The 25694-nt window shown below is 41.4% G+C and overlaps 1 pseudogene; it reads right to left on the minus strand.

Annotated features, from left to right (window-relative positions):
• Positions 1-402: 402 nt before the first annotated feature.
• On the minus strand, positions 403-25694 carry LOC131746322 (calpastatin pseudogene; annotated as a pseudogene).

Below are 25694 nucleotides of genomic sequence, written 5' to 3' on the forward strand. Positions count from 1 at the left end.
AGTGAACTTATTTACAAAACAGAAATAGACTCACAGACATAGAAAACAAACTTATGGTTACCAAAGGGGAAGGAGGGGAGGGATAAACTAGGAGTTTGGGATGAACATATACACACGACTATATATATAAAACAGGTAAACAACAAGGACCTACTGTACAGCACAGGGAACTATACTCAGTATCTCGTAATAACCGATAAAGGAAGAGAATGTAAATGTAAATAGATATATAGATATTCAAAGTTTATCAATACTCAGTAGAATAACACAGGTGAACCAGACAAATTCAGTTTCTTTTCAGGAAAAGAGTAACAAACAATGTTGAGGATGTCAAAAGACTGAACAAGTACCACTGTCTAGAAGCCACGCAGAAAATATTTCTGCTGTCAAAGCCTTTTGTTCTTCAACAGTCACCATCTACCAGCTGAAGATTTTATATGCAGACACCCAATAGTGTGAACTTTAATTTGTACTTTTCCCGTCAGCTTTTCGCTTGGAAGTTTCCTCCTTTGCCTTTGCAGAATCCTCTGCTTTATCCCCGTTCTTGGCTGCTTTGGAGCTGGAAGCAGTTTTCTAGTCTTTGTCCTTTGCTGTGTTCTCTGAGGTTTCTGTAGTTGAGGGACAGCTGTCAAAGTCCCCTGAGAGGGCATCAGTGAGGTCTTGGGCATCTGCAGGTTTCTTTGATGCCTCAGGTTTCTTTGCACGTGGTGTCGCTGATGTGCCCTCATCGTTATCATCCAAGAGATGTCGATATTCAGGTGCGATGGTGTCATCCCTTTCTCCCCGTTTGTCTCTGTGTTCAGCTTTCGCTTTTTCCTTGACTTTATCCTCTAGGGGTTTGTCCCCATCTGGGTCAGGCTGTCTTTGCCCGAGACTGTCGGAAGGTTGAGCCAGGGCGTCGTCAAGTTCTTTGTCACCACCCTGCGGAGTGCCAGGGGGTGGACCTGCATAGTGGGTTGGTTGGAGCTGGGGTTTGGGAAACTACTTCAGAGATGACAGCCGCAAGTTTAGCATCTTCATACGGCAGAGATGAAGTGTCTGGGGGAAACGGTGAAGTCCTTGGACAAGGCATTAAGGAGGAAGCCTTCACTCAAGGGTGGGAGCGGTTCCTTGGGCTCTTTTCCATCTATAGTTGTAGATATAGATAGATAGATAGATAGATCTCTATATATAACTGAATCACTTTGCCACACACCTGAAACTAACGCAACATTGTAAATCCACTACACTTCAATAAAATTTTTTTTAAAGATAAAATATTTTCGGGCTTCCCTGGTGGCGCAGTGGTTGGGGGTCCGCCTGCCGATGCGGGAGACACGGGTTCGTGCCCTGGTCCGGGAGGATCCCACATGCCGCCGAGCGGCTGGGCCCGTGAGCCATGGCCGCTGGGCCTGCGCGTCCGGAGCCTGTGCTCCGCAACGGGAGAGGCCACAACAGTGAGAGGCCCGCATACCGCAAAAAAAAAAAAAAAAAAAAAAAAAAAAAAAAAAACAAAATAAAGATAAAATATTTTAAAAGCCACCTAGAAAAAAAAAAACAAACCCCAAAACATGTCATCCTAAACTGGAAAGATTTCGTTTCAAAAGACCCACAGCGCTCTTCGTTTTACAACGAGTAAATAAGCTTATACATTTAAAACAGACAAAAGCAGGAGCCACCATGTAGAGAACTGCTCGGTCCCCTAATTTCCAGATGACACTGAGAATTCACTCGTTAGAAACATGTTTTTTTCTACAAAGATGTCTTGAGCAACTGCCGTGTGCCTGGCTCTGTGTTAGATGCCAGAGTTAGAAAGAGGAACAGGTATAGCCCCTGTGCTAATGCTTGTCTCTGCCTATACAACAAGAGAGTCACACCCATGGCTTTTGAGGACCAGTGAGATCCCTGCCGGGCCGACAATGGGAGCAGAGGATTCTAGGAGCAGAGGAAGGTGATTCGTTCAGCCTGGGGCTCCGGTATCTGGAAAGCGTCATGAACGAGGTAGTACTGAGGGTAAATGCATGGACAGTAGGAAGAAGGCAAACCGTGTGCTTGGCCATTAGTGGGTAACCTGGTGCTTCTAGATCATAAAGACGCGAGACTGAAAAAGTAAGCTGGTGTGTGACAATGAAAGTCCTTAACGTAAAGACTTTGGGCTTTATCTCTTAGGCAGTAAAAATCCCTGGATATTCTTAAAAACAACATCGTGGCATGATTAGAAGTCTAATGAAATAAGAAACAGCAACCAACTGAATCATTCTGAAATGATCAAGATTAGATCCTAACAAACTCCAAATCTAACCAGAATTTAAAAGTATTTCAGATATGAGACTAATAGCATATAAGATATAAGGAATCCCATTTTTTTTGGATTAAGACAGAAGGAAGAGTACACAAATGATTTTCATTCAAGTTCAGTCTGAAGCCTAACTTCTTATCTGGTGCTTTTACAGAGAAAAGGAAACCAGTCTCCCAGGTTTAAATTTTGATTCCTAAGCTATATCTCACTTTGTAGCCAGGACACAAAGCCCCTTAGTGATGCTAGTATTTTTCTTCTGGTTCCAGATTGCATTTTCTTCCAGGTCAGTGAAAGAAAGCACGTCTGTCACACACTCACCATTATCTCCTTTTTTTCTCTTGATTCCTGGTATACGCAGCATGTGGGAAAAAGACCATGGTTCCCTGATCCACCTGTGTCCTCATTAATGCATTTATTTAAATGTTTAGACTTCTGAGTTTTGCTCCAGAAAAAAAGACGTTTTACTCTTTACATTTATATATGCTGCCCAATGCCCTGAAGTGCTAGAATATACCAGACTTTTCTTTCTCCCTTTCTTTCTCCTTTTCTTCCTTCCTTCCTTTCTTTCCTCCCTTCCTCCTTCCCTTCCTTCTTACAATTATTAAGAATTTTGAAGATATTGGCAATAAGTTTCAGACACCAGACTTTCTCCTAATAACCTAGAATCAGTCTAGGACCAACTTAGAATCTCTGCATCTTTATGAGTAATGGAGGATACTTCTAGGAACACTTTGCAGGGGCCTAGGAATGTTCCTCTCCAGCCAAGACATCTCCCAGCCACACCTCCATGTGTCTGTAAACACACGTTCCTCAGACACGCCCTGGCCTTCATCAGCTTCCCTAATAAAGCAGTGCACACATTAAGGCCCGTCTGGTCTGCCCTTAAAAGCAAGTCTCTGCAGGCATCAGAGGAATCTTGTGCCCACTTCCATCTGGCAGTTCACTAACTGCTGACATTACCCGAGGCCTCAGAACCATGTCCACTAGAGTTGGGAAGAGATCTGAGAGACCATCTAACCCGTATGTGTTCACATTTTATTTTTGCAACAAACTCTTTTCTTCAAACAAATTAATATCTCAAGATCAAACTTAAAACATCTTAAGAGAGCTCACTGCTTGATATGAAACACGTAAAAGTGGTGGGAAAACTTGTTTTCCTCCACCACCCCCCCCACGGGTCTGAAAGGCAAAACCCTTGGGTCCTGCAGAGCCTAGTTTGAAAACCAAAGGCTAACTGAACGCTCTCCTTTCATAAGTGATTAAAACAAAGGTTCAGACACATGAAGCCGTCTGCCCGAGGCCACACCATTCGAAGAGGAGCCGGTACCCTAATTCTGGTCTGATTTATCCCAAAGCCTCAGGTCCTTCCACAGGGTCCTGCATGCTGTGCCCACGTTCCACTGCTGGAGGCTTATCCCCGGTGGTTTCTACCGAGGTAGAACTGTGGACGTTCATTCTGATGACCTATTTGCTTGGTAATAAGCCTTGTTATATTATTTTTTTTCTCTTTCTTAAGAAGTACAACTCACAGTTTTGCTCGTGAAGTACAAGTTGTTTTTTGGGGGTGTTTTTGCATCTTGTACCTAAAGCGATGAAGTCTGGTCCAGGAGCACACATTCACCAGTGTGATGTAGACTTCTCCCTGTATTTCTTTTGGTGAATTTTCTGCTCACACCGTAGCTAGTGTCGACCACGTGTATGAGTGTTTCATCCTCTGTGGCACGGTTGATTTTTTTCGTCTTGCTGGAGTTGCTTCCACATAGCGTGATTAGATAGTTTATCTTCTAAACTGGGACATTGTTGAGAGTAAAAGGGGATTCAACTAATCACTAACCTGGGACAACAGGTGTAAACCAGGACATCCCACAGCCTGGATGAATTTGGAGAAGTTTCAGTTGGGTAGAGCAATATGCTTTTTTTTTTTTTTTTTAACATTTAAAAAATTTTAAAAAATAGTTAATTTGCAATGTTGTGTTATTTTCAGGTGTACAGCAAAGTGATTCAGTTACACATATCCATCTGTTCTTTTTCAGATTCTTTTCCATTATAGGTTATTACAAGATATTGAATATAGTTCCCTGTGTCACACAGAAGTTCCTTGCTGTTTATCTCTTTTACTTATAGGAGTGTGTATCTGTTCATCCCAAACGTGGAAACCACGGGAGAAATGATGGAGAAGTACAAACACCAAGAGAAAAAACCAGGAAGTTTGAGGAACTGGTGTGATTGGCAACTTGCAACCAGAAAAATGAACACGGAGGCCGGTACATTAGAACCTACAGTGCACAGGACTGGGTAGCCCGTATGGGCAAAGAGCAGGAAGGAGGAAAAGAGGAGAAAACCTCCGAAAGCAGGTGAGAGAGTAGAAGCGGCTGCAAGCAGGGAATCTGGTTACTGAGTTTTCTTCAACTGTCTCTGCAGAACTGTCTACACCAGACTTTCTAGCAGGGTGAGTCCTAAGCTCCTGCAACAATGACAGGAGACGGGAGGTACTCTGATACTCCTCGGAGACATATCTGAGTACACCCCGACAAGGACGAGCTCTGGAGTATTGTGGTGGAGGAGAGGAATGTTAGCATCACCTCAGCACGTGACAGCGGGGTTAGAGAGGACAGCTGCCCCCATTCCCAGTCGGTGCTGACCCCATAGCACTGTTGTCTGCCTGCAGCCGCATCAGAATTCTCAAACCAGGCTTGTGAGGGTCTCATCCCTGAGAAGCTACGTGGTCCTGATGCTTACTTAGCAGAAAGGCAGCCATTTGGGCTTGCTTCATATGGCATGGTCACCCAACAACTATTCATGTCACATCTGAGCCTCGGAAGGGTGGACAGCATTATTCAAAGTCACCAGCAAGTGAATGACAGAGCCCAGACTTTATTTCAAGCCTCTGGAATCCTAGTGAGGCACTCTCTCTTCCATGAAGGGATGTCACATGACTCTCAGGCATTTTCAGCTTTTAAATTTCAGGTTTGAAATTCGATGTTGAACATGGACAGTTTGCCACTAATCGTGGACCCTCTGAGTGAATTCAGTCTTTCACAACATGGTGTTTTACAATCGTGACAGGTAACAGGGATGACAAAAGTCGACATCGATGTCTTTTTACTTTCAATTGGTAATGATATGTAAGGTTCATCCATCATGTGAAGGCAGCGTAGAATTAAATCCATGCTTAACACAAGGGAAATCGTTGCCCTGTAGCTGTTGGTTTTCTCCTTGCAGTTCTAGGTGGGAGGGGTAATGCGATTTTGCTCCACCTGTGGGATGTTACAGGAAAAGTCAACTTGCTAGTGTGTGACATGGGCCAATAGCATCATCTGGAAACACGAAAGTTCAGGTCCCACTTCAGACCTTCTGAATCAGAATCTGTATTTTAACAATACCCCCCGGAAGATCTGTAAGCACATTACCGTTGAGAAGCACAAACTTGCAGGCTTGATGAGTTGCAGAAGAAGAATTTATCAGCTATGAATGGGCCTTTGATGGTCAGCTTTGTCCTGCCCATAACTGATTTGTAGGGACTGGATGCAGAATCTCAGTGCACTCAGTAAAGGCACCTGGCTGTTTTTTAGGCAGCTCATCTCCAGTAAAGCATGGTGAGAAAACAAGGCAGGTGAACACTGGCTATTGGCACATCCATCTATGTAGATATGTTTCCTAGAATTAATTTTAACTTGTGAATTTTTCTTCTCCCTACTGACTGGGTAGAATTTTGTTATACCTCTCACACCTCTATAACCAAAGACTTCCTAGCCCTAGCTAATTTCTCATTTGCATTGAAATTCTATTGAACAAGAATGAAACAATAAAAGGACTTGAAATGGTCCCTTGGAAAGCTCTAGAATCAAGTTTAACCAGAGTTGGGAGAAATCACTTCAAACCTCTTCTCCCATCAAGTCCATTTCCTCCTTTGGTGTCACCATCTCTTCACAGGGACATGACTGGGTGACTAATTATGGATTTCCCCAGGCTTCCAGACTGGATTTTACAACTTGTTTAAGGATTGTTGACTTCTTGGTCATGGCTGACTGGTTCCCGTCCCTTTTGCCAAAAGACTAAAGCTTCCTGCTTCCCTATAATCTCTCAGCATATGAATTTTTTGCTCTTGATGGAGTTACTAAGCTGATCAAATTGTCATCCTGAGTCAAACATCAACATCAAGGATTATTTCATGTTACAAGTATTCTTTTCTCAGAAGCAAGACAATCTTATCCCAGGTTCCCAGAAGGAGTTGAATATTTGTATACTTATCTCATGTTGCCCAAACGTTTCTGGACCTCACCAGCCCAGGGCTGGTAACAGGACTGCATTTCTATCTGTGCCCAAATTGTAATCTTTTGAGCTCAAGCAAGAACAAAGCCTCCTCTCCTTTGTCCATCAGTTACTTTCAGGTGGTCCCCAAGAAGTTCCTCCCGGTATGTCCAAACCAGGCAGTCAGCTGTGGTTGCCAAGCAGCCTCTTCCGTCCTAGCTTGTCCTGCTGCAAAGCTTAATTACTAACCCCAGCTTCCCTAATAACTAGACAAAAGCATTCAGGCTTATTAATGAATTTTTAGAAAAGATATTGGGCAGTGTGTGATAACTAGCACTATTTGAGCTTCAGCTCAGATAATGCCAAATGCAAAGTACCACGCTCAACGATATTATGGTCCGTCCTTGATTATGTGTGACGATAAAGTGGGAGGGGCAGTGAGTGGCCTTGTTTTCATCTTTTCCAGATCTACATGTATTTCTTTTTTTGAAGAAGTGGCATTTTATCTCTGGGATTCAAGGATGGTTTAACGTAGACAAATCAGTAAACGTGATCTGCTACATTAATAGAATGAAAGATAAAAATCACATGGTCATTTCCATACATGCATAAGAACATTTGACGAAGTATAACATCCTTTCATGATGAAAAACTCAACATAGCAAAGGTCATATATGACTAAGCCACAGCTAATATCATACTCAACCATGGAAATTTGGAAGCTCTTTTTTTTTTTTTTAACATCTCTATTGGAGTATAATTGCTTTACAATGGTGTGTTAGTTTCTGCTTTATAACAAAGTGAATCAGTTATACATATACACATGTTCCCATATGTCTTCCCTCTTGCATCTCCCTCCCTCCCACCCCTCTAGGTGGTCACAAAGCACCGAGCTGATCTCCCTGTGCTACATGTATTCTTGAAGTGAATTCGGCCATGCATTCAACAAAGACAGCCTTGTTCTTCCATGCTGCCAGTAGAATTACAATTCTAGGGGTGCCTGCAAGAGACCAAGGATCTGGATTGTTCTGAGAATGGGGAGCCACATGATGTTTTTTATTGACCAACAGAAGCTTAGCATGTATATGACGCAACGTAGGCGCCTAGTATTTGCCAAGTGAGTAAGGAAATCCACTTAAGCACGCTCTCTGGATCCAGGGCAACCCAAAGCCTCAAGAAGACAGATGTGAGTAGCTGACTGACCATGCCTGGAACCAGGGAGAGGGTAGAAGAGAAGGAAACAGGGGACACCACTTTTCTCGTTTTGCCGCCTCATGCCCATAATGAGCCTCTGACTTAGGAGTCTGGATATGAAACTCATGCTTATTTTTCTTCCTCTTATACTGTTTTCTTATTTTACATATGATTCCTTCCGTTCTTACCAACCTCCGTGGTTTAAAAGAGCGGGGCTTCCAGTCGTGACGCATGTGCAAGTTCATACCTTCATGCATCCAATTCCCTGCGGAAGAGCTCCACTTGGACTGCCTTCCTTTGGTTCATCAAACTTGCAGCCCAAACTAACCCAATCATCCTCTCCAATGCAGCTCTTCCTTCCCGATTTCTTATGTGGTTGGCAGGTGCACCCATACCCCCAGCTGCCCAAGACTGAAAACACCTTTATCCTTTTTCTCTTCCTCTCTCTCACTGGTGGCATCCAACCAATCTTCAAAAACCACTGAGCCTAGTCTCTGAATCTGTCTCAAGTCTGTTCACTTCTTTCCATTCCTTTACCTATCTCCTGGTGTCACGGCCACATATGGGTGTGTGTGTTATACAAGTGGTGGACACGCGATTTGTGCTGTTATCTGTTTAGAAGGTGCCCTTTGTGGTGTGCTAAGCTCAGCCTGCACAGATCACTGCAGGTATTTACCCCTTCTGTCCATCGGCCAGAGCGACTTTTCAAAAGATAAATCTAACCGTCCTCCTCCTCTTGGCTTAGAACACTTTATTGCCCTTAGTATTGATATGAGTTTGCTCGGGCGGCCATAACAAAATGCCACAGCCTGGCGGGCTTCAACAACAGATTTTCTCACGGTTCTTGAGGCTGAAAGTCCAAGATCAAGGCATCAGCAGAGTTGCTTTCTTCTGAGGCCTTTCTTGCTCCTTGGCTACTAGATGGCTGTCTTCACCCTGTGTCTTCACACGGTCTTCCCTGTGTCCAAATCTCCTCTAACGAGGATACCGGTCACATGGGTTAGGACTCACCCTAACAACTCCACTTTAATTTAATTACCTCTTTAAGTACCCTTCCTCCAAATACAGTCACATTTTGAGGTCCTGGAGATTAGGGATTCAACATATGAATTTGGGGAAGTGGTGCAGGGACACAGTTCAGCCCCAAACACCCTTGGGATAAAATTCAACCTGCTTAATATGGCTTTCAAGGCCTCTCAGGATGGGACCACTGCCTTCCCTCTGGCCCCAGCTCTTACCCCTCCCTCTAGCACTCTCTACTCCACCCCGTCAGGCTCCCCCAACCCCTGGGCCCTCTCCCATCTTCGGAGCGACCTCTGCAGACGCTGTCACCTCTTCCTGGAATACCAACCTCCCCGTTCACCTGAGAAATGGCTACCCATCCTTCAAGCCTCGTGTTAGATGCACCCCTTACGTTGGCAAGCCCTTTGTGTGTCCAGGTGTCTAGATTCCAAGGTGTCTCTCTTTTGATTTCCTGTGAAATCTTATATTTTCACCAATTACAGTGAAATTTTTTGTTGGCGCTCTTGTATAATTTTTTTTTTGTTTTGCACTCTCCTATAGTTACCAGTTGGCTTGTCTGTAACCTCGAGCAGGCATGAGCCATTGTCAAGTTCATGAGAAGGTCCTTGGAAACCACAAAGTCTCTGAGACACACAGAAATGACTTTTGAAATGCGGCCCATGTAAGTGGGAGGCCCATGGGGGTAGGGGTCCAGGCAGATGGGTCTCTGGGCTTCTGAACACACTTTCATCTGCTGTTGCTTAATTTCCATGAGCTTAAAAGCTACTGGGGACTCAATTGTCATGTGGCATTTAGTCTTATAAGCCCAAATTACAGCTTGGAAACCATCCAGCAAATTCATTTCTGGGTAAGGCAAGCATATGAAAAGATTGCAGTACGTGATTCCATGTCCAAAGTATTATAATAAGTATCAGTCACATTTGCATTCAAATGTTAGGCTATTTATTCCAAATATGGCAGTGCTGTGATTATGTGATAAACGTGAAACAGGCGAAATGGTTATTTACATTTTGTCTTCAGTTTTCTAATAACAGTGTTTAAGTTGAGTGATCTTGTTGTTTTCTTTTTTTCTCACTCAGCCGGCTGTCATCTTCTCTGAAGATCATGTAAATAACCAACCCAGGAGGAAACAATGTTTTCTGCTCTCTCTTTCTTTCTACTTGTATCGAGACTCTCATCTTTACCCTTCTGTCTTGAATGGACTGTGTTAAGCAAAGACAAGATATGCTGGATCATAATTAAAGGAATATTTATTTAAATCTAGCACCAGAAGGAAGAGACAAATTTTCTGTGGTCCCAAAGTTCCAAGGACACCCCTGATTCCGACTCATGAGACCAGAGATTTGAGAACTGCACCTGCCCCATGATCGCCTTCAGGGGTGTTTGAAACTTTAGTTATTCTGTATCCTATAAGTAATACATATTTTCAAAATTAGAAAATAAAAGTAGGCAAAAACAAACCACCAACTTAAAAACCATTTCAATAGGATTATGCTGTATTATAATTTGTTTTTTTCTTATTATTCCATGTTCACAAATATACTTCTGTAATATCATTTTATTGTTAAATCTGTTTATCCTTCATTATATAATATGCATAGTCACTGTAAAATGCATACACACAGAATCTGAAATTCTTTAGGTCTCTCACCCCAGTCCAACTCCTTAGGTATATATATTCCCTTTTTGAAAATGTATTGATGTTTCCAATAAACTTTTTACTTTGGAAAAATTTTGGATTTTCGTAAAAACTGCCAAGATAGTACAGAGAGTTCCCACACGCCCCTCACCCAGTTTTCGTATTGTTCACACCATATACGACTGTGGTACTTTTGTCAAAATCAAGAAACTGATGTTGGTATATTACGCTTAGATAAATTCCAAACTTCATTTGAATTTCATCAGTTTTCCACCGATGTCCTCTTTCTGTTCCAGGATCCAGTCCAGGGCACCGCACTGTACGTAGCTGTCATGTCTCCCAGGCACCCCCTGGTCTGTGACAGTTTCTCTGTCACTCCTTGTTTTTCGCGATCGTGACAGAACTGAGGAGCACAGGCCTGGAGGGACAGCCATTTTAAGCCATATTCCTCAATATTCTTCCACGCATGTGTGTTAATGCGCTACACAGAGCAAGACACAGAATTTTGATACAAATATGACTTATACTATACTCCTGTTTTACAATTTTTAAAATTGTGATGTCATCCGGTATCATCGCTTAAAAAAACAAAACAAAACAGTTTCATAGCGTTCCACTGTGGAAACTAAATCTTTGTTCTTAACCAGCCTCAGATGACAGATGTCTCCTTAACTTTCTATATTGAGATTCCCAACTCTGCTGCAATGACCATCCTTGATCCTTATTTCCAGACATGTCCTTGATCATTTTCTTTTTTCTTTTTTTTTTTTTTGCGGTACGCGGGCCTCTCGCTGCTGTGGCCTCTCCCGTTGCGGAGCACAGGCTCCGGACGCGCAGGCTCAGCGGCCACGGCTCACGGGCCCAGCCGCTCCGCGGCACGTGGGATCCTCCCGGACCGGGGCTCGAACCCGCGTCCCCCGCATCGGCAGGCGGATTCTCAACCACTGCGCCACCAGGGAAGCCCCCTGATCATTTTCTAAGGATAAATATGAAAATTTGCCAAAGACTTTTCTCTAAAAAAATGATCTAAGCGGCCCGTTAGGTCTCCAGAAAGGTTTTGTGTATTATTTGCACTGCCAGAGTCCATGCATACATGTGCTGCATATCACCCGGCAATGCTTTCCCTGACATGGAGAGCTGCTGTCCCCTTCAGCTCTGACAACCTGATAGAAGAAAAGTGGCTGATGACACGTGTGGCTGAATTTTCTTCACGTCTATTAGCCATATGTCGTTCCTCTTTTTATGGCCATGATCACATTACGGTAGGGGGAGGAGAAGGGGACAGGTCATCTCTTTTAAAATTCATTTATAAACGTTTACTCCGTATTGAGGCTCATAACCTCTTAACCTGATACCTTGAAATTCTTTTTCTTCAGTTACTGTTCTCCTTATTTTGCCGATAAATTTGAGAAAGGGACATGTCCATTTTTTTTATTCAGTCAACAATCATGTTTCCCATGATAATTTCTGCTGAGTATTATAGTCATAAGGCCTTTTCCCATAATATCATGCCATTGTTATTCACCTGTATTTTCATGTCTCTATTTCTTTAAATATTTAACCCAGTTGGGGTTTATTTTGGTTTGAGATTGGGTTCTAACTTTGTTTTACCAAATGGTTAGCCAGCTGTCTCAATACCATTTAATGAACAACCCAGCTTTTCCTCACTGATCTGAAAGCCTATTTTAACACCTCATATTTGGGGCCTGGAAGTAGACCACCTGTTAAGGACCCAGGAGAGGTTTTCCAACAAGGGAAACAGGAACAAACAATAGTTGGAAACCTTTCTAATTTTGTTTCCAGTTAAATTGTCAGTGTTTGCCAAAAGATACGGTCCGAGCCAAATCCAAAGATACATTTCTATTCCTGCTTTGTCCAAACTTTATATCTCTCTTATTCTGTTCCTTCCTCCCAGAAGCAGAGGTCACTGCCTTGGGGGGAGCAGCTCAGGACCTTAGGCGACGACTGTTTGCAGAACTGCACACGTGCTCTAGGATGCATTTTATTAGAAGCTTCCCCAAGCTTTATGGTAAACTTCCTACTTCTGCCATTTCTGTACATTTCTGCATAGAGAAAAAACTCTATCCCCCCAATCGAAAAACCCACCACAAGTCACTAAGTACATAACAGCTTCTAAGCTTAGCTGCAAATTCATTGATTTATTTGAAGAGTTAAAATTTACCTGACAATCACTACCTAGAGACCAGGCGTTAGACTAAAATTTTTAAATTTCACCCATTTCTAAGGAGTGGATGCCATTATTGGCCCCCATTTTACAGGTGAGAAATGGAGGCACAGAGAGGTTAAGTAATCTTCTGAATGTCACACAGCTCTAAGTGGTGGAGGAAGAATTCCAACTCCATCACAGCCTATGCTGACGGCCATCACCTTCATCCAAAACTGGAGGTTGATACGTTCCCATGGTAACAGTATAGGGTTTCTTGTACAGTTTCTGACTTGTGGACTGAAAGATTTTACTAACTACCAGTGACCACTTCCTGATCACCGTGATTTGCTTCACTCTTGAGGTGTGCTTTTTTTCTAGGTTGTGAAATGAAATCCGCAAGGACTCCAAGTCTTGAGTTGGAGTGCGGGCTCCATACATTGCATTGCTAAGCCATTTCTCCGATGGTACAAAATAATGTCCATAGAGTTTTACTGGGTTCTGAGGCTTTATATCTGCTCTGTTTGCCCTGTGGATTATACCATGTACCGTGAGTGACGGCAGGTGACCCAGAGCCAATGACTCCTCACATTTCTGTTTCTCCAGACCTCTCTGTGTTCCCTCCTGTCTGCTCACCGTAAGAAGTTTTGAGAGATTCATTACCTTTGCAGTTATTCATTTTCAGAAGATAGGTATTAGAATAGTATCTAGTCATCTCACGCTCAAAGTACTTAAAGGGTCTCCTCCATTCACCCCCTGATCTTACAGATTAGGAGGCTGAAGTTGGTCAGAGTAAATGATGGGTCCGAGGGTCCACAGCTGTTTAGCAGCAGAGTGTGACAGATCCCTCAGACCCCCCGACCCCGACTTTCCTCTTTGTCCAACAGCTTGCTGCTGCCTTCAGCGGTACGACCAATCCTGCTTTTTGGTGATTTCTTTCTTTTTTTTTTTTTTTTGCAGTCGCTGGATGGCTGACTCAGGTTTCATGTAACCAAACACAGCTTGAAAGCGCTCTTCCCTGTCGCTTACAACAAAGTGTCCGTGGAAGAGTTTATGGTGGAGACGTATGTGCTTGACTGCAACCTTCTCTTCTTTTCTTAGTAAAAGGACATGCAATATACGGTGTCGCACTCCCGCCACGGAGGGATCAGAGCCTGGATAATTTGTAAGTACATCCCCTTACTCCTTTTAATGGTCCGATGTCACAAATGCTTCTCCCAGTGCCTGCAAAACACAGTTCTTGCATTTCTGGTTGTCACTGCGTTTGATCAGTGCACTCTGCAAAATGTGCTTTTAATTTTCTACACAAAAATACTATGTGAAAACTGCAGTTGGCTCACTTGGCATCCCTTCCCAGCCCCTTCTTTTCTTGCCATGATTTACTCTGCAGTCTGAAAAATTGAATACTTTTTCCTCAGCATCCTTTGTTGGCCATGTGAGATTAACCAAGCCTGTTGAGGGGTTTTCTGGGAAACGGTCCTGATGAGAAGGAGGTATAGACGCAGAAGGTGGGCTCTCTTCCTCTTTCTTCCTACTGGGAGTGTTGATGTGATGCCCAGAGGTGCAACAGCCATCTTGTAGCAATGAAGCAACAAACATAAAAATAAAAACCAAAAAGCTAAGGAAGGCAGAATGAAAAGCTAAGAAGGGCCTGTGTCTCAGATGACATCACTAAGCATCTCTAAGAACTAGAGATCCTTAACATATATTGATTGTTTTATTTTAAATATGAAAATATGCTTTTAAAAAATATATTTTGAAAATAGGAAAATATTGAGAGAGCTGGTGAATAAAACTTAATCATAGTTGCAGTACCTAATTTTCAAGTGCTGATATTTTAATAAATGTTTTCTCAATATGCCATTTCTCTGAACATTTTTAACCTATTAAAATAGCATTAGTGTCTAAACTGCTTTGTGATTGGCTTTTTGTTTTTTATTTCATGATGAATTATGAGCACTTTCCCATGGCATTAAATACTCTTATATAACATGGTTTATAATAGCCCTGTTGTATTCTATTCTATGAATATGCCAATATTTCTTTAACCAATTCTTCATCGTTGGAATATTTAGTTATTTGCTACTTTTTACCATTATTAATACTTACATTATAAGCAACCTTGTCCATTAATCTTTATGTTAATCTCCTTTTCCTTAGGGTCAGTTCCCCAAAGTGGAATCATTTGGTAAAAAGGAATGATAATCTTTATTACTTTTGATACTTATTGGCAATATTTCTGCCAAAAAGTATATTAAGGTGGTTCCTGCCATGACTGTGTTTATAAGTTGGTACACAGCTCAGAGCACTCCTCTAAAGTTTTGTCACTTTCATTTTATTTAAAGGGCTAATTACGAGGTCTCCCTTTTCTCCACATCCTCTCTAACATCTGTTATTTGTAGACTTTTTGACGATGGCCATTCTGACCAGTGTGAGGTGATACCTCATGGTTGTTTTGATTTGCATTTCTCTAATAATTAGTGATGTGGAGCGTCTTTTCATATGCCTCTTGGCCATCCGTATGTCTTCTTTGGAAAAGTGTCTATTCAGGTCTTCTGCCCATTTTTTGATTGGGTTGTTTTTTGCTATTGAGTTGTATGAGCTGTTTGTATATTTTGGCTATTAACCTCTTGTTGGTCATATCACTGGCAAACATTTTCTCCCATTCAGTAGGTTGTCTTTTCACTTTGTTGATGGTTTCTTTTTGCTGTGCAAAACCTTTTAAGTTCAATTAGGTCCCATTTGTTTATTTCTGCTTTTATTTCTTTTGGCTTAGGCAACTGATCCAAGAAAATATTGCTATGATTTATGTCAAAGAGTGTTCTGCCTGTGTTATCTTTTAGGAGTTTTATGATTTCAGATCTTACATTTAGGTCTCTAATGCACTTTATTTTTGTATATGGTGTGATGGAATGTTCTAATCTCATTGTTTTCCATGTAGCTGTCCAGTTTTCCCAGCACCACTCATTGAAGAGATTGTCTTTTCTCCATTGTATATTCTTGCCTCTTTTGTCATAGATCAACTGACCATAGGTGTGTGGGTTTATTTCTGGGCTCTCTATTCTGTTTCATTGATCTATGTGTCTCTTTTTGTGCTCACACCATGCTGTTTTGATTATTGTAGCTTTGTAGTACAGTCTGAAGTCTGGGAGGGTATACTTCCAGTTTTGTTCTCTTGTCTCAGGATTCTTTTGGCAATTTGGGGTCTTTTGTAGTTCCATATAAATTTTAAGATTATTTGTTCTAGTTCTGTGAAAATGTCATTGGTATTTTGATAGGGATTGCATTACATTTGTAGATTGCTTTGGGTAGTATAGTCATTTTAATATTATTCCAACCCAAGAGCATGGGATATCTGGTGGGAATACAAATTGAGACAGACACTAAGGAAAACTATGGAAAAACTACGGAAAAGGATGGTGGTTACTTAAAAAACTAAAAACAGAACTACTGTACGTTCTAGCAATTCCACTCCTGTGTATATAGCCAGAAAAAATGAAAACATGAATTCGAAAGGATACATGTACCCCAATGTTCACAGCAGCACTATTTACAATAGCCAAGACATGAAAGCAAACCATCTGCCTAACGACAGACAATTGGATTAAAAAGATGTCCTATATATACATATATGCTATGGAATATTATATTACTCGGCAGTAAAAAGTAATGAAATACTGCCATTTGCAGCAATATGGATGGACCTAGAGAATATTAGACTTAGTAAAATAAGTTAGAGAAAGACTAATACTGTATGATATCACTTACATATGGACTCTAAAAAATAATACAAGTGAATGTATATGCAAAACAGAAGCAGACTCACACATATAGAAAATAAACTTTTGGTTACCAAAGGGGAGAGGGAATTAGGGGGAGGGACAAATTAGGGTCATGGGATTAACAGATACAAACTACTATATTATAAAATAGATAAGCAACAAGGAAATACTGTATCACACAGGGAATTATACCCATTATCTTATAACAGCCTATAATGGAGTATAATCTGCAAAAATGCTGAATCACTAGGCTGTACACCCGAAACTAACACAACATTGGGGGTCAACTACACTTCAATTTAAAAAATATTTTTGAAATGTATTTAGGGGTTTGAAGAGTTTTCTTTAATTCCAAGTCCTTCTTTGATTCAGGGAAAGTTACCAATAAGAAAATCAATTAAAAAAATAATTTTTTTAAAAAAAAGTCTACTTAACAGGCCAAAAAGGAACCAATTCAAGCCAAAACCCAGAATAATTAATTTGTTTAATTTTTATTTCCCCATTGCTTGAGAAGGGAAGCATTTTTTCATATTGGTTAGCTACTTATATCCTTTATGCAAATAATCTCTTTGGGCCTTTCTCCAATTATTTACTTATAGTACTCGTATTTCTCTTAATGATTATAAGAATTATTTATATTTTAAAGATAGCCATCATTTGTGTGTAAATGTTACAAACTTTTTCCTATCCTGATTATATAATGTGCTTATATTCTCTCCTATATATGGTTTTGCTTTTACAATTAATTAATTAATTGTACAATTAATCTATCTGGAATTCATTTTGGAGTATTATATGTGCAGAGATCTAATTCTGCTTTTTTCAGTTAGCTAGGTAATTCTTCAAATTCTTACTGATTTCTGAAAGCGGTTTTTCTCTATTTGACTGTTCTGTCTATTTCTGCTGCAACATTTAACACTTTCACATTTTTCATTTGTAAACTATTAAAGCCTGGACATCCACTTCCAGGAAGATGGAATAGACATATATTTTCCCATTCCTCCTAAGTACAACTATAAGTCCTGGAAATTTTATACAAGAGAATCATAAGAAGACTCTCAAAGGTGGAGAGAAGGTAGACTGGCTCGGGACCTCAAGATCCAAGGAAAGACATGGTGTTGAGTCCTCTGGGTTTTTCTTTTTTTCTTATATACCCCAGACTTGGAAGTGAAAAAAAAAAACCAATAACCAAGAAACACCAAAAAGTGCAAACAAACAAAAAAACAAAAACCCAAACAGAAATGCAAATCAAAACCATGATGAGATGTCAGTGGAGCACATATGGGGAGCAGTAATGAGGTGCTCTACCTCTTTTTGCTGGGATAGTGTCAGGGAAGGCCTAATAAGAACCTTACCTCCCATCCCCACCCAGCAGTAACCAGGAGTCCCTCCCATGGCCCCCAGGTGTCAATGGAGGCTGAGTACAGAAGCCAGATCTTCCAAGCTCACCCACCTGGCAAAAGTGAGGTGCCGCCCCCATCACTCACCAGAGTGGTATCAGAGAAGAATTTAAATAAGATCCAGTATTCCAGCATGATACCCAAAATGTCCTGGTTTCAATTAAAACATCACTCATCATACTAAGAACACAGAAATTTCCAACAAACAACAGAATACTTCAGCGAAGAAATATCTGATATAAAGGAGAATCCAATGGAAACAAAACTGGAAACAACCAAATTTCCTTCCATAGGTAAATGGTTAAACAAACTCTGACACATCCATATCCTGGAATACTACTCAGCAATAAAAAAACTATGAACTCTTGTAACAGGCAACAACTTGGATGGATTTCAAGGGCACTATTCAGAGTGAAAAAAGCCAATCTCAAAAGGTCACATAATGTATGATTCAACTTCTATAACATTCTCAGAAACAGATTAGTGGTTGCCAGGAATTAGATATGGGGGAGAGGGAAGGTGAGGGGAGCACAGGAAAGATCTTTGTGATGATGAAAAAGTTCTGGGTCTTGATTGTTTTGTGGTGGTTACACAAATCTACACATGTGATAAGATGACACAGAACTACATACACTCACATTGTACAATGTCCAATTCCTGGTTTTAGCATTGGGAAAAATTGGGTATAAGGTCCACAGCACCTCGCTGTACTATCTTTGCAAATTAATGTAAATAAAAAGTGAAAAAAATAAAAGTGAAAAAAAAAATCATTGCAGTTTGATTTTGATTTCTGGAGGTAAAGTCCTCAATCATTAACGTTATTTTTCAAATATTTTCAAAACTGTATTTCTTTGAAATGAACATCAGAATTGCCTTGTCAAGTTCCCAGAATGATGTCAGATTTCACTGGTATTATATTTCAATTATTTGGGGGGGGAGAGTGAAAAATTCCTATTCTGATAGCCACTAGATTGAAAAGGCCTGGGTCCTTGAGTCACTGCGTGGAAGACCATCTAACAAATATCTGCATTATACAGTTTCAGGATCAAACAACAAAATTCTATCAGGTTAAATCACTTAAATTTTGGAGGCTTTTTTTTTTTCTTGCATGTTTCAGTAGCTAGCCTACACCAATTAATAGAGCTTATAATAAAATTTTAAACTTGTTGAAATTCTAGCATCTTTATTCTTCACCTTTTTTTACATTATCAGAATTTTCTTGAAAGTTACTGAGAAAATATCAGATGTTTATTAAAATTTTTAAAATTTTTCTTTATGATTTTTATAGTTTATCTTTATGTTAAGGAATCCTTCAGAGACTCCAAATTGGCTATTTTCTTTCTGTCTTTGAATGAGTTTCATCTGTATCTTAAAGCTGTATCATTAGGGAGGATTTATTTTTTTTTAATTCTTCTTGTGGGTTCAACGGATTCTTTTTGAATTCTGCAGTTCAGGAGCCAGAGGAGGTGTGGAGGGAACCGTAGGTCAAGAAACTTGATCAGCCCCATTTCTTGTCGGCTGTGTGAGAAGCTGTTATCCGGCCCATCTGGTCAGCATGGCAGGGACAAGCCCAGGCCACTTGCTGATGTGTCAGACCTCCCCTCCTGTAGGCTTCTCTGCTTGGAGGCATGAACACCGCAGACCCCAACATCAGCTCTTTTCCAATCTTGCAGCAGTGGGTGCTTTCCAACTGTGTCCCACTAGACGTCCTGGCACATCTCCCACCGCTGACCGCTCACTTGCTCCTTCCTGAAACACTCCCTTCCCTTGGTTTCTGGACTCACACTCCCCTGACTTGGCTTCTGTCTTCATGGCTAATTTTCTCAGGATCGTTTGACAGCCCTTCTTCCTCCATCTGTCCAGCTCACACTGTCCTCCTCAAGAATCTTAGTGTTCCTTTTATTCACACACTCTCTCTCATAGGGTGAACAACTGTCACAGTTTGTCCAGGCCTGAGGAGGTTTCCATGACATGGGGCTTCTAGTGCTAAAACATAAAATCCCAAAGTAGGATGAATTGCCTTAAAGTAGGATGAACTGCTCCTCTACTCTGTGGATCTCGTCTGTTCCATTGGCTTTGGGTACCATCTAGATGTCAAAGGCACCTCTGGATGTGTCGCCCCACTCCCATCTAGATCTTCTATGTCCCAAACATGGGATCTGTCACCACCATCTACCCAGTTGCCCTTTCCATCACAGGGGATTGGACTGACCCCTGACATTTCCACCTCTCTCAACACCCACTTCCAACTAACTGATAAATTTTAATAATTCTAATTATAAATGTTCATTGGCAGATGAATGGATAAAGAAGATGTGGTATATATACAATGGAATATTACTCAGCCATAAAAAAGAACAAAATGATGCCATTTGTAGCAACATGGATGGACTTAGAGATTACAATACTAAGTGAAGTAAGTCAGACAGAGAAAGACAAATATCACATGATATCACTGATATGTGGAACCTAATTTTAAAATGATACAAATGAACTTATTTACAAAGCAGAACAGACTTACAGATATCAAAAACAAACTTATGGTTACCAAAGGGGAAACGTGGAGGGTTGGGATAAATCAGGAGCTTGGGATGAACATACACACACTACTATATATAAAATAGATAACCAACAAGGACCTACTGTATAGCACAGGGAACTCTACTCCATATTCTGTGATAACCTATATAAGAATCTGAAAAAGAATGAATATATGTATAGGTATAACTGAATCACTTTGCTGTACACCTGAAACGAACACAATACTGTAAATCAACTGTACTCCAATAACAATTAAAAGAAAAAAAACTTCACTGCTCCTCCGTCACCTGTTACCTAGAATACTGTTGCATCTGAATTGGTGTGGTGGTCTGTAAGATGTTTACGACTGTCTGGTTCTACTTCACCCTGGAAAATGGTGGGATTGTACCTCTCAGACCCTTGGACTCAGGCATGTCCTTTGGGCTGTTAAATGTCAGCAGAAATGACGTGGTACCCTCTGCCGTGTGAAGAGCTGGTGAGTGATCTGCCCTGCTTCCTTCTCCCCACCATGGCAAGTAACCACCCTCCCTGGTGGAAACTCTCTCGGTCTGCATCCCTGAGTGGGGATGATGTGCAACAGAATCCCCAGGCAATCCTTGAAAGATGTGTGGCCTGAGTGAGAAAAGCATTTTTATTTTTTAAGCCACTGAGATCCGGGGCTGTTTGTTACTGTTAGGCAACTAAGCCTATCCTGACAAATACACTTGATCTCAACTTTCGTTTCTGGTTGCTCCCAACAATTTCCCACACAGTAAGCATAGGGATCTTTTAAAATACACAAAATGTATTCATCACTGCCCTTTCAATGGTTTTCTACAGACTCAGGAAATCACAGCATCCTTACGAAGGATGACCACGCCCTGTCGGCCTCTCAGCTTTTTTCTCTTCTTACTTTCTTACTCTCTCTCACTCTTGCTCTCTGTTGCTTTCTTTCTGCTTCTGTTTCACACGTACTAGACTTATTTTGGAGCCTTGCATGCAACGTGCTTTGCTTCAATATCTTCACAACTGCCCTGACCATCCCACTTCACACACCTAAGAGTTATTAATTTTCTTTTAAGTTGTCTCCTGAAAGATACTCCCTCTACGAAGATTTTTTGGACCCTAGTTAAATGACGGCTCCTATAGCACTCTGCCATTTTTCATGGTAAAACCTAGGGTACTTAATTTTTCAAAACTTCCCCCACTACTGTCAGCTTCCAGAGGCCAAGGGCTCTGCATCTCTTGGCACTATTTATTGCCTCTGACATAGAACTTGCACATGAGAACTTAAGTAAGTATTTGCTAAGTAAATTGAATGCATGAATCACAAAAATTCCCTTTGTTACAGCGTCTGTTAACTAAAGTGTGTTAGGCCAATGATACTTTTTTCCAAGGTTGCGTTATTTGGCATTTCTCTATTTTAAGTTCTGCTCACGTGTGCTAGTGCCCCTGCCACGTGCCCCACCAGACACAAAACTTTTCTTCTATCTTCTCCACTCACTGCCTTGCTCTTTACCTGACTAGTTCCTATTTACCCTTCAGGTCTCATCTTAAGTGTCACTTCCTTCAAGAATATTTTTCTCGGGCTGCCCTGGTGGCGCAGTGGTTGAGAGTCTGCCTGCCGATGCAGGGGACGTGGGTTCGTGCCCCGGTCCGGGAGGATCCCACGTGCCGCGGAGCGGCTGGGCCCGTGAGCCGTGGCCGCTGCGCCTGCGCGTCCGGAGCCTGTGCTCCGCAACGGGAGAGGCCACAGCGGTGTGAGGCCCGCGTACCGCCAAAAAACAAAAACAAATTATTTTCTCACTCTGCAGACCACATCATGCCCCGTCTTTCATGCTGTCATGACACAAGTCCTTCTTGTCATGGTCCTTCTGAGTCATTGGTCTTGGGTTATTACTACTCTCACCCTGTCACAGCCAAGGCCACTTCCATTTTTACTTCTGGGGGCTGACAGTTACAGACTGGGCACCGTACACTAGGCACTCTTCAGAGTCATGGTTTACATGGATTATATGCTTACAGACTCAAAACAGTCCTAGGAGAAGAGGGGAAAATGCATCTTGTAAGATGAGGATCATTTATGAATGGTGAACAATGGATAGATCTTGTTTTGGAAATCAAAGTTGCATTTTTACTTCAGAGCCTGTATTTTTTTAACCGCTAGATTTTCTTGGTTTGTGCATTTGGCTCAATCTGAGATTTTTTCCCTTTAATAAATGAATTTATTTCACCCACTTTTGTTGATATGTTATCAGTGTTTGGCTTCATTTCTGTAATTTCACTTTGTATTCTGTTTTCACTTGTATGTTTCTTTAAAAAAATACAATCGTCTCTTGGTATCTGCAGGGGATTGATGCCCATGGATACCAAAATCCGTGGATGCTCAAGTCCCTTATATAAAATGGTGTAGGATTTGTATATAACCTATGCACATCCTCCCACGTATTTTCAATCATCTCTAGATGAGTTCTAATACCTAATGTAAATGGTACGTAAATAGTTGTAAATACAATGTAAATGCTATGTAAGTAGTTGTCTGGCACAGCAAATTCAAGTTCGCTCTCTGGAACTTTCAGAAGAATTTTTTTTGAAAAAAAAATTTTTTTTAACATCTTTATTGGAGTATAATTGCTTTACAATGGTGTGTTAGTTTCTACTGTACAACAAAGTGAATCAGCTATACATATACATATATCCCCATATCTCTTCCCTCTTGTGTCTCCCTCCCTCCCACCCTCCCTATCCCACCCCTCTAGGTGGTCACAGAGCACCGAGCTGATCTCCCTGTGCTATGCGGCTGCTTCCCACTAGCTGTCTGTTTTACGTTTGGTAGTGTATATATGTCCGTGCCACTCTCTCACTTCGTCCCAGCTTCCCCTTCCTCCTCCCCGTGTCCGCAAGTCCATTCCCTACATCTGTGAAATTTTTTAAAAAAATTAATTCATTTAATTTATTTTTGGCTGCATTGGGTCTTCGTCGCTGCACGTGGGCTTTCTCTAGTTGCGGCGAGCAGGGGCTACTCTTTGTTGCGGTGCGTGGGCTTCTCATTGCGGTGGCTTCTCTTGTTGTGGATCACGGGCTCTAGGCACGCAGGCTTCAGTAGTTGCGGCGCATGGGCTTAGTTGCTCTGCAGCATGTGGGATCTTCCCGGACCAGGGATCAAACCTGTGTCCCCTGCATTGGCAGGCGGATTCTTAACCGCTGTGCCACCAGGGAAGCCCTTCTGAATATTTTTGATTTACATTTGGTTGAACAGACAGATGCAGAACCCATGGATAGGAGGGCTGACTATTTATTGAGCACTTACTATGTACCAAGTATAATTTCAGGTGCTAGGGATATAGCAGTGAACAAAACAGAGTTCCTGCCTTCATGGAACTATCTTCTAGTTAGAAGAGGCAGATAATAATAATAATAACAATAACAGCAACAGGTGAACTCACCTTACAATAAGATTTTCAGAAAAAGATTGCTCTCCAAGTAGACCATCTTATTATGCTTTGTTTTTTCAGCATTAATAAAAATTTATATGTATTTTTTCCTGTGGCAGTAATTTTCAAAGTTTTTAAGTTGATTTAATGAAATCTCTTAGAAATCTCAATTCAGTTAACACTTTTTTTCTGGAAGGATTTATGGAGTCTGTTTATTTCATTCTTGAGTATTTGAACATGTCTGTCTTGGAAGAAAACAATTGGTCTCATTTCTTATATCTGAGGAATTGTAGACATATGTTGCTGTAGAGAATTTTGAACCCAGGTGGATTTCTTTCACCCCTAGAGGTAGCTTTTTTAAATATGTGCGTTTTCTTTGCTTATTTAGTTTTGGGGAGGGCTGGAGAGCCATACAGAGGCGGAGCTGGATGTTGTGGGAAACTCGCTGTAATTAACAACGCACAACAAAATTTAACAGATACGTCTCAGCTGTTCATTCCGCACTAGTTCTTCTTGGGACACAGTGTACACTTTCAATCATAAGACACATAATTACCTTTGTTTTATAGAATGTCCCTCTCTTGTATATTTGAATATTTTAGATCTACTTCATTTGTTTAATTTCCTTTTGACGGTTCACCAATCACATGCGTCTTTATCCACTGTGCCTCATTTTCTCTGTCACTCTTCACTTCTTTTCACATATTTTGTTCGTTTCTTTTTTTTTCTAAGATTGTCCTTCACATCTCTCTCAGCAATATTTATTTTGATTTCTGAAGATTCTGGGTTTTTGAACCGATTTTTCAAAAAGGTTTTGAAATGATTTTTCTTCTCTTCCACATTTTCCCTGGCGCTCTTTCAACTCACATTATTTCTTCCTGTTGCTTTATCATGTCTTCCTTGATCCTTACATCTCTTCTTTGAGCTCTGAGTTTCACAGATGCCATTAAAAATTCTTTGACCCTGTGGATAAATGTTTGTTTGTACTGTTGTTTGCTAAGTAATTCTTCTGATGTATATTCTCTCCGTCTGGCTTTTGCTTGGCACGTTTCTTTCTTCCTTCTCTCTAGTTAATTATCCATGCCTTGGCTCTTTTCTGATTATGACTTATCTCTACATGGGAGCAGGTTTTTTTTTTTTTTTTTTTCTTTCTGGGTCAAGCATTTGCTTAAAAAGTGAATGAGGAGGACATTAAACAGGACATGAGGCAATTTCCCTTCACCTCTGGAGTGGGTCTCTGTTAAGAGCTCATTTTCTCCCTCTCACCGAGAAGGACTACAAATTTCGTGTGTGTGTTTTTACTTTGGGTGGAGATTGGTGTGCATTTCATTTCGGTAGACAGTGATCGGTACCTCTGTACCTGCCATACCGACCACTGGCTTTCCATAGAGATGACGTGTCTATGTAGCATACGTTTTCGCCCCAGCACCCCCCCCCCCGCCAACTCCCTATCATGGAATGGGACTTGGGGATGCTCCCAGTGTCCAAACATTCTCCCACATGCAGACATTCCAGCACATATGTCTTGCCCCTGACCCATACATTTGGGAACGGAAACACACAAAGGAAGACAGGGGCAGGCAAAGGGAAGATGGAGCCCATCCTCTATAAATTCTACATATGACCTGGAGCCGTGACATCTGAAATCTACAGAACTCACCATCTGGAAGGCTTCTTAAAATTCTCAACATGTCCCTGTGTCAGAGGCATCAACTGCTTTAACCAGACAGAGAGGCCCCATCTCTCCAGTGGGTGGCCAGACGGGGGAGATACTGATAAAGGCTGCTGAAGATGCTGAGACCTCATCCTCTTCAAAACATCCATGGGCTTCAAGGACCTGGTCCATGTCCCAAGGAGATGAAGACAAAATGCGGTACCACAGCCACCTGCCCGCCCAGCTCACCATCGTGCAGCAGAGGAGACCAGGCCAGGTCACCGATGCAGGGTCCTGGGGGCCGTGCAGGGGCTGCCGTGGGGATGCGAGAGCCTTGGATGAGCAGGGACTCCAT

Source organism: Kogia breviceps, chromosome 19 (genome assembly GCF_026419965.1).
Source record: "Kogia breviceps isolate mKogBre1 chromosome 19, mKogBre1 haplotype 1, whole genome shotgun sequence".
In the NCBI taxonomy this organism is placed as follows: domain Eukaryota; kingdom Metazoa; phylum Chordata; class Mammalia; order Artiodactyla; family Physeteridae; genus Kogia; species Kogia breviceps.